The sequence below is a fragment of the Rhynchophorus ferrugineus genome, unplaced genomic scaffold (genome assembly GCF_030347505.1).
Source record: "Rhynchophorus ferrugineus isolate W39M unplaced genomic scaffold, kcgeb_rfMv2 rfM6, whole genome shotgun sequence".
Classification (NCBI taxonomy): Eukaryota; Metazoa; Arthropoda; class Insecta; order Coleoptera; family Curculionidae; genus Rhynchophorus; species Rhynchophorus ferrugineus.
The window spans coordinates 38,351,709-38,371,707 of NW_027472585.1; positions in this window are offsets into that span (position 1 = coordinate 38,351,709).

Sequence of the window (19,999 nt, forward strand, 5' to 3'; positions counted from 1 at the left end):
AACGGGATTGTGAAAAAATGTGACATAGGGGTGAGGTATGAATCAAGCATTATACCCCAGCAATTAATATCAGATTTTTTGCTAAAAACATAAAAGCGGGCTGTAATAATTGTAATAAATTTTATTTGTGTTTTTAAAGTTCTTAAATGTTAAAAACATTAATTTAAACCCACATCACATTGTCGGGTGGTTCCACAATTCTGACACTTCCAATACTATGGGACGTTCAAGCTGAAAATAAGCAAAATGTGACTGAAAATGTGAAATTGTGAAAAAATGGGTGGGACATGGGTGGTACGTAAGAATCAAATAGTATACAAATAGCTTTTATATCAAATTTAGCAGATTGTATTTTTTTGTATAATGATAAATATATCAATATAGAGCAAGGATTTCAGCTTCAATGATACGTAGTAATGGAAGTCTTGAAATTGTGAAATGCCACATGGCAATCTAGGCCGGGTGGTAATAAAAAAATTGTAATAATTTTTTTTAGTTTTTATAGTGTAGCAAAGAAGATGCAATATATTCATTCTTTTTTTATTTCAAATGATTACATTTTACGACACGCTGAATTTTTTCAGATGAAATCAAATGTACGATATTTAATAATTTATTTTTGTTTTAATGTAAATACTTATGTTTAATTTTCTGTAAATATAGCATAAAATTGTACATGTAAAAAAAGAAATATATTGTAAAAATAGGTTAAGTTTTAATGTAATTTTAGATGATAAGATTAGATAAGATATATACGATAAGGGATTTTTTCAATAAACAGGAGTTTCCAAAATATGTATTTTTATTTTCTCCCCTTCTAATGAGATAAATTTTCAAGAACAACTGCAAGTACAAGTACTTTATTGTTTTTGTTTTCTCTTCCTCCAATGAGATGCATTTTCAAGAACAACTGTAAGTACACCAAATAATTTATAACATCTGTATTGCAATTCTGCATTATCAAGAAGCTTCATTTTATAAAAAACATGAGTGAATAAGGCCTTATTAAAGACATACTAAACCAAAATTACTTTTGTTATTTTATTAAAATTCCGCGCTCTTTTGTAATATGACCTAGATCCATTGTCTCTTTATCTATCTGAAACCTGATGCTTTTCTGGGAATGGGGTTTCATTTTTTCTGAAAGATTCCACCACAAATATCACGAATATCAGTGCAATCATTCGTCGCAACTACTGCAGTAGGTTATAGCAGATATAGGTTTAAATAAATTGTCTACCATTGTTTTAAATATTGTTTACCTACTATTTAATGTGGGCTCCGAACCGCGGTACTCGGCATTAAGCCTACCGACTGGCGAGTGACTAACTTAGAAACGGTCTTACCCAGACTGGTTACTGGCATGATTGGGATCATTTTCCTTTTCGGATTTTGCACTCTTGCCTAGGACAAACACAAACACAAATTTACTAAGCAAGTCTAGTATATCCATAATACAACGGTTCCAAAATAAAGTGTTGAGTGCCATTGTCGATACCCCGTACTATGTGTCAAATGAAGTGATACAACGCGATAATTCTCTAGAACCAATAACAAATCTAATTCAACATGTTTGTGTGAAGTACTTAGAAAGAGAGTCAGTGCATTCCAATGTACTCGTTAATTAGCTAAATACAAAAAGTAACAGTGAAGTACGTAGACTAAAACATCTAACACCATTCGATCTGATTATTGGACATATATAGACTTTAGAATAAGATTTAGACACTTAATGAAACGATTTTTTATGTCCCATTTATATGTAATATAAATATAACAAATGCCCTCAGCGCAGATTGTGGAAGTACTAAGAGTAATTAAAAAAAATATAATAACCATTTAAAATGTTCCCTGACTATACTTTAGCTGCCAGAATATTTTGTTAGTAGATTATTTCATATTATGTTGGATATTACTTAAATGATTTTAAATCATTTTGGCGCTTTTATACCTGTCATTACGGGCTCATATCCCTGTCAGAACCGGCCAAAGGGTGTGGTCGCTTATAACATTTAGTTTTTCTCCTATTTTGTCCAAACTATAGTAATTATGCGTAGACAAAGTTAAACAGCTTGACGCTCCGTTCACACATTAGTCAGCGAAGAGAGTACCGTCAACATGGAATTAAGAGATCATTTTTCATATAGCGAAAAAGTAGTTACTGAAGAATTTATGAATAATAAAAAAAGGATTCAAAAAGATTGCAAAATCAAAAGTCGAGAAAGGCAGACAAAATTATGTAGTTTATTTGGAAACATATGAGAATGAGGGTCGTGGAATGTTGTCGTTTTAACTGAATTTTGCTCAGCTTTGGACTATATACACACACATGCACACTTAAATTACTCAGCGTTCGAAGTTGATCATGTTCACCAAGAAACAGTATTAAACTTCTTCAGGTCTCTTACGATAGTTCTATTAGCTGAGTGTGAGTGTGAAATATTTTGTCAAATTCATTTGAGGAATAGTAGAGATATTTCTGTACTATTTTTATTATACTAGTTAATACAATTATGTGAAAATGTTTTAAAACAAACAGTTCAATATGATGCTACAAAGTTTTTTACCTCTCTGATGTTTGCTGATGATAGCTAACATTATAGATTCTTCATGATATAGTTTACATTGCATAGGCTTGGAAATGAATGAAGAAAATACTAAAGTACTGATCTGCCTTTTATTGTATATATCAATGAGATCCAGTTAAACAAATGCATTAGTTGAAGTAATTGGGATCAATAATATAGGGGAACAAATTCTTATAATTCACTAAATAAAATAATTGATGATGTACGCTTAAATCAAATTCCACCTATTTATTTCCAAGATCTTATATTGAGGAAACTAAATCCGTATCAGCATCCATTTTTTTATAATTAGTTCTAGTTTTCGATATAATTTCAATAAATTAATTATTTTACTATTTTTGCTCGATAACGACTATTTAATCAATTAAAAAGTATAAATCAGAAATGAATTTTTCTTACTGCTTGGAATCTGTATCACGTGTTAAGATCGAACAGTAATCGCTCAACATGGCTTCGTCCCAAAATCTTAGTATCGCTTTTCGATGTTCTCTATATCTTGGTGGCAGAAGTTTTATGAGAAAAATCAAGATGTGAATGCAGAAAATATATTTTGAAAGACATCCAAGCTCCAATCTCGTAGTAATTTTTCAAAAAATTGTCAATTACGTACTTATATTCCGGTGATATATGATTACCGAGAATTTGTGAACAATACTTTGAAACCATGAATATGCTGCTACTTCATCAGGCGTTAAACATTTTTAAAACTTTGCATCAGCCATTTGTTCTCGAATATCAGGTCCAACAAATATTCTTTCTTTGATTTTTGCCTATGACAGTTGTGCAAACAATCTAGTTAAGAAGTTAATGCATTTTTTTCACATCTGTTCTTATTTTTCTATTATCTCTAAAACGTTGGCACAAAAAATTAAAACTATACATTATCACCAAGTGACCACTCGTACAGCTTTGTTCTGCTCGCATAACAAAACAATTTCGGTACCCATAGCTTGTCAGTTTTTACTATAGCAAAATCAAAGTATTGTCAATAAGCATATTTGAGTACAGTTTTTACAGGTTTAACGACCATATAATATCCACAAATATAATAAAAACATTTTGAATTGACTCTATAATATTGTCTCTGCATTTTCATACGTCCTGAGGCACAGTTACAACACAAAAGTTCGAAATGATGTTTAATACAACTCGTCAGCTATCAGCCGTTATAAGAGAGCAATACTGCCATCATGCGTGAATGATAATTTGAACCAATCTTGATTAAATCAAATAAATCGCTTAATTAAATGACGTTGAGAATCGTTCTCAACTGTCTAAAAGTTGACACGAATTTGTATATATTGTAATCTAGTGTAGTGTTGTGTAATCATAGTATAGTTGTAAAAGAAATTCAAAGAAGCAAATTAGACTGATTTTAAACACAGACATCTGAAGACACATCGAAAAAAACATGGATCAAGATCATAGAAAACTATCTGGAAAGATTGTTGGGAAGTTGCGGTTGATATTTACTGAAGAATATTCGAAGTCCAGGGGAACCAACATCGGCATATTGATTAATGGAAATGATGTTGAAACTAATGTACATTTTTCTCTAAAATCTTAACTAAATAAGTTACTAGCAGAATGATGAGCAATTAAAGAATAATATAATTGGCATAAACCTAGCCAGTCTGGCACTATTGCCATATAGTTTTAAAATACTTTTCCCAATTTTTAGTGCTTAATATAATGTTATTTAATAATAAAAATACTTTTCGTAACTATTTAAAATAGCTCAACACAACAAAGACAAATCTATAGTACAATTTAAATATAAATAAATTATTATTTATTTGGTAATCGGATAAAATATTATCTCCTAGCCGATATATAAATAAATAAATATCTATATAAAAAATAACGTTTTACATTTATTTATCGGAAATATAAAGCCGATCGAGTACACAAACATGCGAACGAAATAAGTTGAAAATTTATTATGCAAACAGGGCAGTTTAAAACAAAATTGATATTTTATTGGTGTACGTATCGGAAACCGATATTACGAATTAAAACTTGAACCGCAAAAGCTCAAAAACCCGGACGATCAACGTTAATTGAAATAAAAATGGTCACGGGAGAATATATATAACAAAATGTTGCGTTGAATAGGGAGATATTAATTAATGAATGTGTTTCATTTCGTTGGTATTATTGATAAATTGATGCCTAAATATAATATGAAATGTCAGTGGCGTCAGTTTATTTATATTAGATTTTTAATTAATTTTTTATTATTAAAAATAACAGTCAATAACAATCTGGCTCAACATTCTGTCCATTGGATAATAATTACTTGTATCTATTAAATAAAGGTTAATAGCACTAGAGTTTTTACCATTTAGTTGTTAGTGCTTACACGAAATTTTTTCTTTTTCTTTCGAAATGGTGTCTTTCCTCATGTCTTATTGCTAATCTCTTAATTTCCGTAACAGTGTAAAAAAATAGTTCCTATGGTATCGGCGGAACTTTGTTCTGAAATATTTGTAGTGAGTTGATATTAGTTCTCACAAAACATCTTCATAACTGAAGTCCATATAGGTGTTACTATTTGTTTGTACAGCAGTATCTTATTATGTACAAATAATTTAGATTTGCTTCCAAATAACAAATACTTTTTTGTATGTTAATTCAAGTTTCTCTTTTCTTTTTTATTATTCTAAAGATTCATCCCAAGGTAACACTTTGGTTCTCGGTAAATTCATTATGCACTGATTTATATTTACTTGACTGTTCCAGATTTCTGGTTGCTTATTCGCTATTGTCTACAATAACAAGTATACCAGTGTCATCAGCAACTTCTTATGATTACTATTGTATGATACCTAGAAAATAACTTTAACACGTGATTTCCTATGTCTCTCTATCTCGATGTCATTATTATTTGTTTAACTTCTCTGATTGAAATTTTCTCATTTGGTTTTCAACCTAGTTACTCTCGTAAAGAATCATTTTCCATGTTGGATTTTGCACTCTTGCCTAAGGATAATAACAAATATAAAACAATCTTAACCATAAATTTAAGACCATGTCCCAACATGATTCAAAATCGCGACTATCCCAACAGCAAGAGGACCGTCCTGACGTCTTTACCACTGCACCTAGCACAATAAGTGTCATTGTTTATAATAAGTGACCTTAAAAATGCACCTCAGGTCTTTTGTAGCCTCAGTTTGGCAGAATTTCCATTCTTGAAACAACTCTATACCAAGGAATATTTTGTTCCTTTTGGTTTTGAACCCCTTCAGCTTTTTTAATGTTTTATTGATTTTTCTTTTGTTTTCTTCAGTTATTTATTGTTGTTAAATCTTTCGTGTTAAATTTTGAATTACCAGTTAATTCGTATTAGCATAAATATTGTTAATCCTTTTGACGCATGTATTGTTTGAAAAATATTCTTTAATTCAATAAATTTAACATTGTAGTGGTTTATTTCTTGTGCAAGATATTTTAGAGAGTGGTTTTGAAATTAAGGCTGAAGCTTGAAGGAAGGAATTAAGGAAGAAGAATTCGAATTTTAAACCAAAGGAAATCACGTTAAGACGAATAACGAATGCACGATTATGATTAATGCGAATTAGTTTGGAAGATCAAAGTAAATGTGGTAAAATATGAAAAAATTTACACGGAAATACTTAAAGCACCTCTTATATTACCACCATATTTTCAAGACAATATTGTTTCTAAATACTACTAACACCCAACAAAGTTTGTTTTAATTTGTAGAGAAGTCTATTTGGTGGACATTGATTGCATAACATATGAAGCATATGGGGAACATATTACATATATTGTAAATAAGAACGCCAATAAAAGCCAGTATGATATCTGTCAGCCAAAAGCAATATGGTCCATTGTTCTTCGTATAAGCAATATTAAAAAAAATATTATAAATAATTGTAAAAAACCCTCATTGGCAAAAAGGAGAATATATAGGAATATTGAAATGGTATCACTATAGTATATATATTGTTGAAGTAAGGGAGATATAATAAAATAAGTTTTCGAAATTGCTGAATTTTACTCTTAACTAAATATTGTACATTCAATTAGATATTAATTCAAATAATAATATTGTAATATTAATATAATTGAATATTGTAGTTTTGTCTTACTATAATAATTCTTTAGATTGATAAACTCCTGTTTCTAAATAACAGCAAACTATGAGGTACAGAAATGTCTAGAACGTAATTGACAAGTATCGCCACTAAGGTTAGATGATATTCCTCGATGTACAAACAGTGGAAGTGCCCATTTTATATATGGATATAGGAGTGTCAATAATATTATTTGTGTGTTATTAGACTTATTACATAGGGCTTTAATGATTATTCAATAAACCGAATAAGCAAACGCATCTTCATCGGAATTCTAAACTATATGAAATAATTGATAGGAGAAGTCATAGTGTAGAATGTCTGTGTTTATCCCATTAGTAACATGAAATTAATTATCAGTTATAAACTAATCTCAACAGAAAAAGATATTAAAATAACAACCTTTAAATGGATCATATCAATGATGAGATACTGATATTACAATAGAACGATTTTGCTTATGAAGAGATTGAAAAACTCTTAGGTATATGGAAACCACCACATTCAATATTGTATAGCGGGCTTGGTTGGCGCAGTGGTAAAGGCAACAGGACGGCCCTCCTACTATTGCGATAGTCGCGGGTTTGAATCCTGCCCCACATAGTGGTAAATTTATGTTTGTGATTGTTTAACATTTGTGATTGTCCTTAGGCGAAAGTGCAAAAATCCGGCAAGGAAAATGATCCCAGTCACACCAATAACCAGGCTGGAAAAAACATAATGTTTTCTGGGATAATTTCTAAGTTGGTCACTTGCCAGTCGATAGGCTTAATGCCGAGGACAGTGGTTTGAAGGCCGCGTTAAACAGTAGGTCCAGTCCAGATAAACCCTCGTTGGTAAGAGGAGACTTTAAAATATATAAAAAAATATATTGCACAAATTGCTCGTGACTCATTGCCTTCCAAAAAGAACAATTTTCAGCAAATGCAAGCAAGAGCAAATAACTTTGTGGGTGCTGGAAGAACGTTATTTAAAAAATATGAATTTGTAAATAATAAACGAAATTACAAAATGGTAATAATCATTAACGTTACTTAAAATTCAAAATATAATCATAAACTGATCAATAAGACCAGGAAATGACAAAAAATATATATTTTCAATCCCCCGTGACCGTTACCCCCTCGCTCTTCGGCTAAATCTTCGGCACGTGGCCCTCATAATGCTACAAATTAATTTGGGCCATTTTTCGATTTATTTCCGCTCTCCGGGCCACCGATGCTACTCGACTCCTGGACGATCCGAGCGACGCTCTGTCTTTTCTCGCAGGAAATTCAATTTACGAAAGAGGGATTGACATTTTTGATGGATGAATTTTTAATGGAACGAAGGGGGATCCGACGGCGTGATGATGTTGTTAGTTAGTTTTGCATAGATAAACAGCGACAGGCCGTAAATTAATGGCCATTTCCTGTTCTTCTTCGATGTGATACGATTTTATGGGACGTAATGGTTTTCAGTTCTTTCTTGTAACTTTTTAAAGATATACTGTTTGATATATTTTATTTAAAGTATTGTCTATCGATGATTATTATGTTTTTGTATCATTCAGACATAATAGTGATCCAATTATTAATTCTATTTTTGTTTTTTTCGTCGACTGTAAGTATTAGTTGTTAGTTAGTCATAAATATTATATAGTACTATACTGTAAGTCATCAGACTAGAGTAAGTGATAGTTGAAGGAAGTAATGTGTGATAAGTACAGTGGACAAACTAAGGACAATAAGGGCATTCAAACATAAAAACATAAAAAAATCGTGAAAATTAATTGATGGTAATTAGCACTATGAAACATAGCTATGGATATACGGAATTCAGTTTTGGGGATGTTACAAAAAGCAATATAAATACAAGTTTTTTTAAGCAAAGTCATGAGAAGTACTGTAGGTGCACCAGGTACAACAGGACTGATTAATTAAACCGAAACCTTCGCATACCGATTGTCACTCAGAAAATCGAAATAATCGCAAAGAAACATGAAAAGAAACTCCATTCCTTTGTCAATATCGAAGTGTTAAAAATCTTGGAAAAACAGCAATATCAATACATAAAATTTATTACGCTAGAGTCTAAGATAGGTCCGATGGGTCCTCCTTGATAGGTACCTAGATTGATTGCGATTGAATGTACAAATTCTAGGTTAGTCTCCAACGACTAATAATAATATAATAAATACAAATATAAAAAATTATGTTTATTAACTTTTTGAAACTACTCCCAAAATGTCATTTTATTAACACAAAACACCCGAAAACAATTTTATCTATCGACTTCATAGAATTAAAAAGACAAGTAAAGTTCTTCGCAAAGAAATTTTACTCTGCTCAAAATTTGAATGGAAAATTCAAAAATCACTTCAAGAGAAACTTCACTATTATCTTGACTACAAATTCAATCTTACGTTATAAATGTTTGGATCGGGTATTATTATGTTTTCTTTTGAATTAATTCAATGTGTTACTTATCAAAAAACTTATCAATCAAAGAAGACATATCGACGTGGGCAATAGTTTCGTAGGCAGTTATTTAAAGCATTCCTTGACATGGTTAAGAGGAGTTCGAGAAAGAGTATCGTAAATCAAGCTGTAACATCACTAAAAGTGGGTTCAGTCATAAAATATTAGAATTAGGAAACATTCTTTGAAAAGCACACATTGGATTCCTGACACAAGCATAGCAGTTCTAGAAATAAAGCCTGCAGAAGCTTACAGTTCATAGCAGGAGATCTCCAAAGACAAATTGCAAACGTTCAGTATCTAAGCCTAGTATTATTGGAATTTGGAGTTACTAAAACTTAAACATTATGTTAGACAAAAAGCGATACACATTAGAACCAAAATTAAAAAACTATACTGGTTAGTCGCAAGATACTCTCAAATAAATCAATCATCTCAATCTCAATCAAATTGATCTAAAATCAAAGAGGTTGATTTATAAGACAATTATAAAGCTAATTTGAATTTATGGTGTGCAAATATGAGGTTGGACTAAAAATTCAAATCAACTAGTCATCCAACGCTATCAAAACAAGGATCTTCGATTGATTACCAATGCCTATCGCTACGTAACCAACGAAGAACTGCACGATGACCTGGAAATTGATGGCACGAAAAAAGATTATTAAATCATACTAACGTGAAAGCAATACAACTGCTGGACAGCGCGTAGAATGTCAAGAGGTTGAAGCGAACCAAATCATACGAACTTATATAAAGTGTATACCTTTTGTGTAAACTATAGCTATAAATTATAATTTCAGAATTGAGGAATACGTATTGATGTATTTCCTCGGACTCTTCTTGCTTTGAATTAATCCAAGTACAAATGAAATGTAGGAATAAATTAATTTATAATTAAGGTTGTACTAAATGTATCTAATAAAGATGTTATATAAAAAAACTAAAACTTAGAAAACCATTACATACAGGCACATGAGCATTTACGTAAGAGCGATGAACGGTGACGAATAGTTAGGCAAATATGGAACACAAATTTTCGGCCAGAATTATATTTTTCAGCAATATTATGCTGCTTTTCATACTAAGAAACTCGTTGAACACAATATTCATCTTTTAAAGCGGCTAGAGCTCTCCACTTTTTCCTTGTTCGAATATTATTGAAAATCACTGGGTTAAGCTAGCACGTGCTGATTCTCAGATGGTAAACAATTTAACAATGTTAAACACCTGAATATGCTATCCAATATTAGTGGAAACAATAGAAGATTAAAAAGAATATCAAGATTATGTTGAAAATCTATATGAACAATTGCCGAGGGGACTCAATGAAGTTGTGGAGAATGAAGGAGAATATACTAAGATGAAAATTAAAAGTATTATCAGTAATCTTAATTGTAGAATTTTATTTGTGCTAAAGTTTTGTCGTGACGTTCGAGTGGCATGATTTTACACAGACTCTATAAATAAACTATAGCTGTCTTTGTAACAATTACATGAATACCATAACTAACCGTCCTTTATCGTAGAATCTGAAAGTTAAAAATTTATTTTTATTACGAGTTGTAAAGGAAAATGATTAGTATGCTTAAATTTTTTCGCGATTGGTACAGTCGTTACTAATAACAGGTAAATTGAAAAGTTTAAAGCCTGATACTTGGATGGTGCTAATTCCTAGGTCTCAAAAGATACGTGTAAATATTTGGCAGCTGTCGGATCATTAGTTTGTGAATTATAGCATTTTGAGTGAAGCAACTTTTGTCATTGTGAAAAAATGGATAAAAAGGAATTTCGCGAGTTGATAAAATATTGCTTTTTGAAGGGAAAAACACAGTTGAAGTAAAAATCGCTATATAATCAGTGTATCACTCTTGAAGGGAATTATGTTGAATAAAAAAAACTAATTTTGCCACACAATGTGTTTTACAATGGCAGGCAATGGTTTTCAATTTACCTGTTAATGTCACTGCAACTGTAAGCTGACCTGACAGAACAACGAACACAAACAGTCTTGGCTCTTCGGAAAAGGTTGTGCTTAGTCTAGGTGTGACTGATGGAGTGGAGGGAAGTAAAATAAAAATGTTTAAAACTCCACATTGAAAAATTTCTATACAGCAAAAATTAAATTATTTAAAATTTGAAATTTGTACAACGACACGACATAAATAAAAGATAAAACAAAGAACCCTTTACGGATATCGCCGTTCAATGGCGACGTTCCAAACCGCAGAAAACTTCCTGCGCAATAATGATCGCAGCGTGTGTTGTAGGACCCTTGGGTTTGTGGTCCATCAAAAGCACTTCTGGCTTAACTAAACACTTGACGGGGGAATTTCTGGTTATTAACTTTTTATAGTTCGCCTTACGAAACGACTACATTTCGTTATATTTGCTCGGTGGCTTAATATCATGTTGGTAATCCCTTGAAGAGGTCCCATATCGTCAGATTTGTTCAAACAATAGCATCGTAATGAAAGTGTTAATTTAAAACATGGATATATGAATGATAATAGTTGTATTTAATTATTGCTAGATAGTTATAGAGCAATTCATAATACAGAAACATAAAATTATCAATGTTAAAAATAACTTACATTAAAATATGCACATAGAGTTTACTCAAAGTCTTTTTGTACATACGTCATCAAGATGTTTAATGTATAGCCTGCCGCAATTTGTAAATTCGTTTCAGAATCAGACAATATATTCCTTCTCATTTTTTTCTAGTTAAAAAGAGACACATTGCTGCCTGATTAGTTCAAACACGTAAACGAATGAGCCCGTTAAAGTCGTCTGGTTGTCAGAGGTATGCAAAATTCTTGAAAGCAATAGTTATAAGACGTTATTGTGGCTGTATAATTAAATGTAGTTTTTAAATGTACTATAATGTTAGAACAAATTATATATGATAACATTTTTGTTCAATTATTTTATTTATATTAGAATATTGTTGTATGTTAAAGCCAAACTAAACTAAAATTAAGACTTGATGCGGCAATATTGAGATGTTTTGATGTCACAAATTTAAATGACGTGTGTACAAAATAACTTTGAACAGCCTATAGGTGATTTCTGAGAAAAAGAACTGGTATTGATGCAGCAACCTGCAAACCAAGATTAATTTAAAATATCAGAAAGACATTGCGATTCTGACTATACGTGATATAGCTTTTAATCAGAATTGGGCATTTGTAAGACCCATATAATACTAAGACCCATAACTAGTACAGTTATTTGATTTTAACGCTGATCTGCTTTGCTTTTTGCCTAACACGATTTTCTAAATTTAACCTACCATCGAAATGGGCGATGATAGGAGATATATCGCTGATTCTACTTGCGGAATCGGGAATCCCTAAAGTGATATAAATATGTTTTTGTCATTTCGCTGCAACGTAAAATTGACATGAACAGATTTAACAGACAGATTTGACAGAACTATTAAGATGCATCATCCATGTCTAGTCCTTGTATAGATCCTGTTGACTGCTACTTTTCTGCAGTCATAAGCAGATTTTTAAAAATAGAACAACAATACTAAGGCACAGATATCATGGGTTTGTTCATTATAAACTATTTTCTCCAGCAACAAATTGTAAACAGGGAATATTATTTATATAACATAATAATGTTAGCCATCATTTATGTAAAATTTAACGAAGGACTAACTCCATAAACGTCCTATTCAGCTATTTAGCTTCCTCGGACTTTTAGGATAAGGAAAAATAATAATACAAATTAATATTATATAAATAAAAGACTATTAACTTTTTATATGTTATGATCACATTGAATTTAATATATTCAATACTCACTTTTTCAAATAGTATATATATTCTCACAATAACATTTAAGAATAAAGTCAGTGGCAAATTGAATACTATAAACACAAATTATTCGAATTATTATTATTTTTAAATTCTTCTTGAATAAAACACAACTACTATGGAAACACTTGACACTATTATTATTGGTTATTTTCCAATTAATTCTAAGAATCAATTTTAGGCCCAGACAGAATGACCGAGTCAGTGGTCCCCTTTCGGCGGGACAAAAAAGAAGAGAGAAAAACAAAAACAGAAGCAACGCGGAGAGATATCTCGAAAGACACAACCTCAAACAAAAGCGTGTAAATACGGATTGGTCAGTGCACAGTAGCCGGTCTGGGCGTTAAGTAAATATTCACGGTGAGTTGAGTTATGGTTTCCGTAGCCGGTACAGTGGTCTGCAACAATAATATAATATAAAAAAAAATTGTTATTATTACATATATTTATTCCAATTTTTCAAACGCGATGGATTCTCAGGAGAAACTGTAGTCTTAACACAGCGTTTCGGTAGAATCTGATGTGCCTTCTTCAGGTCATGTTTGTATCTGTCAACATCTCGTTACACGAAGTAAACTGGCCCGTTTATTGACTTTTGTTGATTCTTTTTGTATTTTCATTAACTTATATACAATGGCTATTAGATATAGTTTAAAGAAAACCACCAATTTATTGTTGTTGGGGCGTTTCAACTTTGCTTTGGAATATTTAACCAAAGTAATTGAGCCGTCAATAAACTCAATATTATGACCACTGACTAAATACTATTCTGTCAGTGATCCGGTTGAAATTGCATATAATTTTTCTGTCAAAAGATATTTATATAAAATAAGGAGAAAAATCAGAGAGTCAAAGATTAGAGATTTGTCAAATCCAGGACCTGATATTAGCGTGTTGTTTATATCGAAAACTTTGAGACCAAGAATTGTAGTTTGTTCTTTTCCAAGAATTTATATTTTGAAGGCAAGTAATATATAAAGTAATTTTAATATCACAATTTGGTAGCGGTAACAGACAGAGTCTATCGAATTCTGAACTATAAAACGAATCATCTTCAAAACCCAAAGATGTATGTGTTCTCTAAGTGGCCTTGAAAAGAGTTGGAAAGTAAACTATCTTTAACCATCAAATGTTCAAGGTAAATTGAAAGTTCCTCCAATTTTACTTGTCAGTTATATATATGCTCGATCGTAACTTTGATCTGAAACACAACTGAATCAATATTTACCAAAACGAGAATCAGTGGAAATGCATCTAGTGAGAATTATTTAGATATACTCGCAAAAGCACAGCCCAACTAAAGAACCATTTAAGAAAATTATGTATAGCAAAGAATAATTGATTTGTTGTTAGTTTAGATTTAATTTAAAAGTATACGTATTGATATTTTAAACTATATAAAATTATTCAATCAAAATCAATATTTTATAATTGGTTAAAGTTATTTTTATCAAACCAAGCTGACTGCAAATATATGTTTGCAGTTGCTAGTTACGTAACGATAAGCATTGGTAATTAATCGTAGAACTTTGTTTTGTGTGCGTTGGATTACTAGTTGGTTTGATTTTTTAGTGCAAAGTATATTTGCACCTCATAGGTCCAAATTGGCTTTATGATTGACTGATAAACCAATCTCTTTGATTTTAGGTCAAATTGAAAGTATCTTCCGACTAACCTGCACAGTTGCTTGACTTTGAATCTAATCTGATCTACATTTTCTCTAATATGATGTTTCCAATTTAACCTACCATCGATATGTATTCCAGGGTATTTAGCTGAGGAATCGGGAACCCGTTAAATGAGTCTGAAACATGAGCAAGATGTACAAAATGAAATGGCCAATACTTTGAATAAATACATTTTTCTATTTTCTTGAAAATCCTGCAGTTCTTTTTCCAAAAAAAAAACAGTAATTACTTCGGTCCACCTAGTAATATGTTTTCTTTTTATCTTGAGGCAAGAAAATATTTTTTCTATAGAGACTATTACTTATTATGTTAGATATTAGATTTTATATTTATTTCTCATTAATTAACTAAGTACCCAATAATATCTCATTAGCCCACTGATATCAGATAATAACCCATATAAGTATATTTTTAGATAATTTTCAATTCGGACCACTGTCTCATCTTCAGCCAGCTTTTGTCCCGGCTCGTAAATATTACACTTTCAGGATTACCTCGGACCAAGGTAAAATTTGAACAAAAATATATTAGAAATAGTTTTGGATATGCGGTTTTTCTGGCCCGGATTAAAATGATTTACGGCATGAATTATTACACTTTTATTCAGCATTTATACGGGGGAATGGGTGTTAAAGTGATTTACTGGTCGCGCTCAAAAACAAAGTTTCGTCGTTTCTATAGTTCTTTGGGTAATGGCTTTTATAAATTGAACCTTTTGTCATGTGTTTAATGATCAACATTATACCACCGTAGTTTTAACAAAATTCTTATTATTTCTGTATCAAATGCTTCATATTGGTTTTAAGATGTAACAATCAGTGTACAGTTGACAAATTATGATTCGCAGATCACAATGAGTCGGAACTGTCTATCGAATGAAAGGGGAACGAAAATCACCAGCTTCTGCGAAGAAATCGAAATTTTGTGTAGAAGACACAGCGAATAGGTCCATTTTTTTATTAGTTACGTCTTCCACTAGATATGCTTAGTACAATTTTACTTCACAAGTTAATCTCGTAACATTGAAAGTATTACATGAAACAAATTAACATACTCGAAAGCAGAGCCTGATAGGTATATTATAAGTGAGCTTTGATTTAGGAGAATCTCCAAGCATTAAGGACAATTCTTGATTTTTTCGATCGTAGTTGCATCTCATTAACATTTGTAGGTGATAATCATTTTTGATAACATAAACCACATAAGTGTCTGCTAACGGTACTTATACCCCACAATTTTTTTATAGAACAAACTTCAAACTTTATAGACTACTCTTGTATATTTTACAAAATTTGGAGAAGTTAGTGCCTTGGACGTAGCATTGTACATAGTCATAGGTATTGAAACAAATTTGCTTGAAATTATTTAATTGAATAATTACAGAACGATTAGTATTCCAACAACATTATGTCTTCTTTTGTTGAAAAATCGTACGCTATTTTCAGTCCGACTGATTTGATGTCAGTATTTACTATCGACTGTTTCAATCGTATTTTTAGTTACTATTTTTGGTTCTACTTGTTTCATACGACTGATTTTTAGCGGCTCTGTCGTCCTAACCGCGACCTCGACAAAAATGTACCCAATTTATGCTTACATAGATTTATATGTAATAAAAGATAAGTATAAAGGTAAAAAGATTATAATTGGGAATGATAAATAGTAAAATATTTTGACTGCTTTTATGGCAATAATAGGTAATATTTCGATATGTCGATTTTTGTTAAAAAATATTTCCGTTCCATAATAAATAAGGCATTTATGTCATTTCATTCAGATCTTTTTTAATTATGTCATGGATTAGTTTTATTTTCAATGATTAGGTATATGTAACCATATAATTTTTATATAGTATTTATGATTACTGTAGATCTTTAGTTTCTAGGTTTTGTTTTTAGTTCTATTGTATTGTCTATATTTATTACAGAATATTATTTACAAATAGCAATTAACACATTAAAATACAATAAATCGTTTGTGGGGTATTATTGCATTCCATAGAAAAATTCCATTATTTTTCCAGATCCACAGAACATTGAAATATAAAAGTAATTCTACTTCGTTTAAAATTAAATTATAAATTGCATGTTATGTATTAAAATTATAATAGTATTCAGTAATTTTTTTTAATCCTTCTCTTTTTTAAAGTTAGTTCGTGAAGGAATTTATACATCTCTGTCTCTCTTATACTAGCGTTGGAAAATATAATCATATATAAAATTAACCACCCAAGTAATTATATCCGTCCTTTCCTCTCTCACAGTGTATACAGGAAAATATTCGTACATCTTCGTCTGACATCACGAATTGAAAAAACATTCGAACCGTGCATTACTATTTTCATTCGATAGTTTTTTGACTATCGACTGTTTGGACTGTTTTGCGATTATCGACTGTTTCGACTGTTTTCAGTCGATAGCTCCTAACGCTAATGCTAACCTAGTAACAGAGAATATCAAGTAAGATATACCCAATACTAATTATGTTCAAGCACAAACTGCATATGTTTCTGATAATTCTGATGTAAAAATCAAAGATAATCGGTAAGCAACCCGACAAACATTAATGTATGATCAAAAATATATATGTTTGGTAAATGATTTATAAAAATTAAACAAAAACACAAACTGAAAATTGAAATATGTTGAAAAAACTTTAGGGGTAGAGTTTTAATCGTATACTGGTCTCTTCATTATAACCACAATCAACATGTACAATAAAAATAACAATACCGGACATGCCAATGAGCAAATAATTAGGTACTTATCCCTCGAATTGTTACAAATAAAGGCGTACGACCGCACCATTCTAAGCGAAAGAAAAAGGGACCCGGGGAACCAGTCCCGGCGACTCCCACATATTTCACGTAATCATGGAGACGTCAGCGAATTTTACGCGTCTTTATATTTTCGGTCGGACCCACCCGGATGTGCGATATAAATTCGGATTATTTATTCGCAGCCTGCGCTGTATCAGTTACGGGGATGAAGATACCCATTTTTTACCCTCATTTCTTTTCTATATAATTTTTTTGTTATTACCGAAAGTCTATTACGGTTTCCTTTCTTGACGAGTTTAAATCCGGAAACGTTAACGTTGAAATTGTGTCTGGAAATATGTTATAACTTTCTTTTATTTCGTGAAAATATTATATAGGGACAGGAAGTATTGCACGAATTGATTCAAAAATTATATAAATATTTTAAAATAATTTTACGTCAAAATTCACTGATATTCAAGATGACAGGGTAACCTTTCTACTGCTGATATAGTGAAGATTTGAATCCCACCTCAGAATGAATGAAAGTTTATATTTATGATTGCTTGTGGTTGTGATTATCCATAGGCAAGAACACTAAATCCGATAATGAATGTCCTAATCTCAGCAGTAAATTAGCTAGGTAATACCGGACGTTTTTGTTAGAATAAAGGGTAAAATTAGATAGGGAATAATTATATTATTCAGCCCAAGAAGTAATGCCTGATTCTTTCTGGATTCACAAAAATATTTGCTTGTTGCAATATGACGAGATTTAAAAACTAATGCTTTATCATTTCTTATATACAAAAACTAATAATAAACTAACTTTCATGGTATTTATAATGGGAGAAAGTATACAAGATATACAAGCCACTAAACTTGGTACAATATTAGAAAATTATTCTAATAATCACTAGATTACTGTACGAATAGTATTATCGAGATTAATAATAATTTATCCAATAAAACAGCCAATGCACGTATCAAAATGTATGACGTCAGAATGTCACAATGTTGCCGCATCAAATTTATCTTTTGTTTTACAACGTTTGTCGGTTTATAACCCCTCATTATTATGAACGGTTTAAATAATGTTGTAAACATTTGACAAGATCGACCAGTACCAATCATATTTTATAGATCTCTCTTTTTAACTAGGGTAAGATGAGAAGGAAAAATCCGTTGCGTTGACGAAGCAATGAGGTGTATTGTCTGTCTTACTGGAAGGTAGCTGAATAAGGTAGGGCAAAAGTCCCGCTACCATTTTGATGGCGCGTCATCTTGGTTATGTGATGTTTAGCTTGGTTTCGCTTTAACCACTATGTTGTGTAGACATCCAAATTTTATTACGGATAAACATACGTCACAAGAGCGAGCAGAAATAGTGACAATATTTATTGAAATTAATCGTTCCATTATTGCGACTCGGCGGAAATTGCATCAATGGTAGCGGGACTTTTACTCCACGTTGTTACTCCACTACACTCCACAACTGTTAATATTAAGTGCTTGTATGTATTCTTATCACAATTAATTTTAAAATGGCATTTATTTACAATATATATTAATAATAATATTTTTTGTCATTTTCTACCTTCTTTTCTATTTTCGCGTTACTGCGTCGACACAGTAATGCTGGTTTGGCAGCGATCCAATCATCGATCGATTTTCCTGCTGCTTCAGCATGTCAAAACTGTGTGCCAGCCAAGCGATGATATAAACATCTAAATAAGTGGCTATGAGAAGAGCTTCCTATTCTAGTTTCTACCCAATGGTGTATTCTTCTTGTAACGAATAACCGAACACTATTGCGTAGGAAGATGTCTTTGGGTTTGTTCTCACGATTCCTGATCGTATTAGCAACAATAAGCAATTGGGATATTGTATCCGATAAAATTAACCTTTCAAACTTACTGTAACAATGAAACAGTTTTGCAAGTAAATTAACACTTTTTTTATTCTAAACCCTGTCACATTTTATAACTATTGTTACGTAAGCATTATTTAAATATTGATTTTATTAATTTTGTTCTCAATGAAAACGTTGAACGAAAAAAGTTCTACCATATACCCAATAATAATAATAATAATTTATTCATTACCTTTATATTATGAGGGCTAATTACGAAAAGGATAATTGTCTATAACGGAACCTCTTAATGCATAAAAAAATCGTAATGGCTATTGACTGGGAAAGACCATGAAATATGGGCGTCATATATTAGGCTTCTAAACACTCACAGAAAGGTTTTGGGCATATTTTAATGAACATATACTATAAATACCCTTAATTTGAGCCTGAAGAAAGTAACATCCAGGAATCTCACTCCTCATTCAGGAATCTCATGCTCGCACACCTCCATGATTTCAATTAAAATTATATATTTTTATTCTTCTTGAGGATTTTATAAATTAGCTAAAGTAAATTAGTTTTATATTAACGTTTAGAATTACAATGAGCAAGGGTAAGTTTGAATTCAAAGTTTTAGGTTGCCTTTATATCTTTATTATTTAATTGGTTTGTTAAAATGATGTTGAGAATGTTAAAATGAACGGAATTTTCAATGTGAATA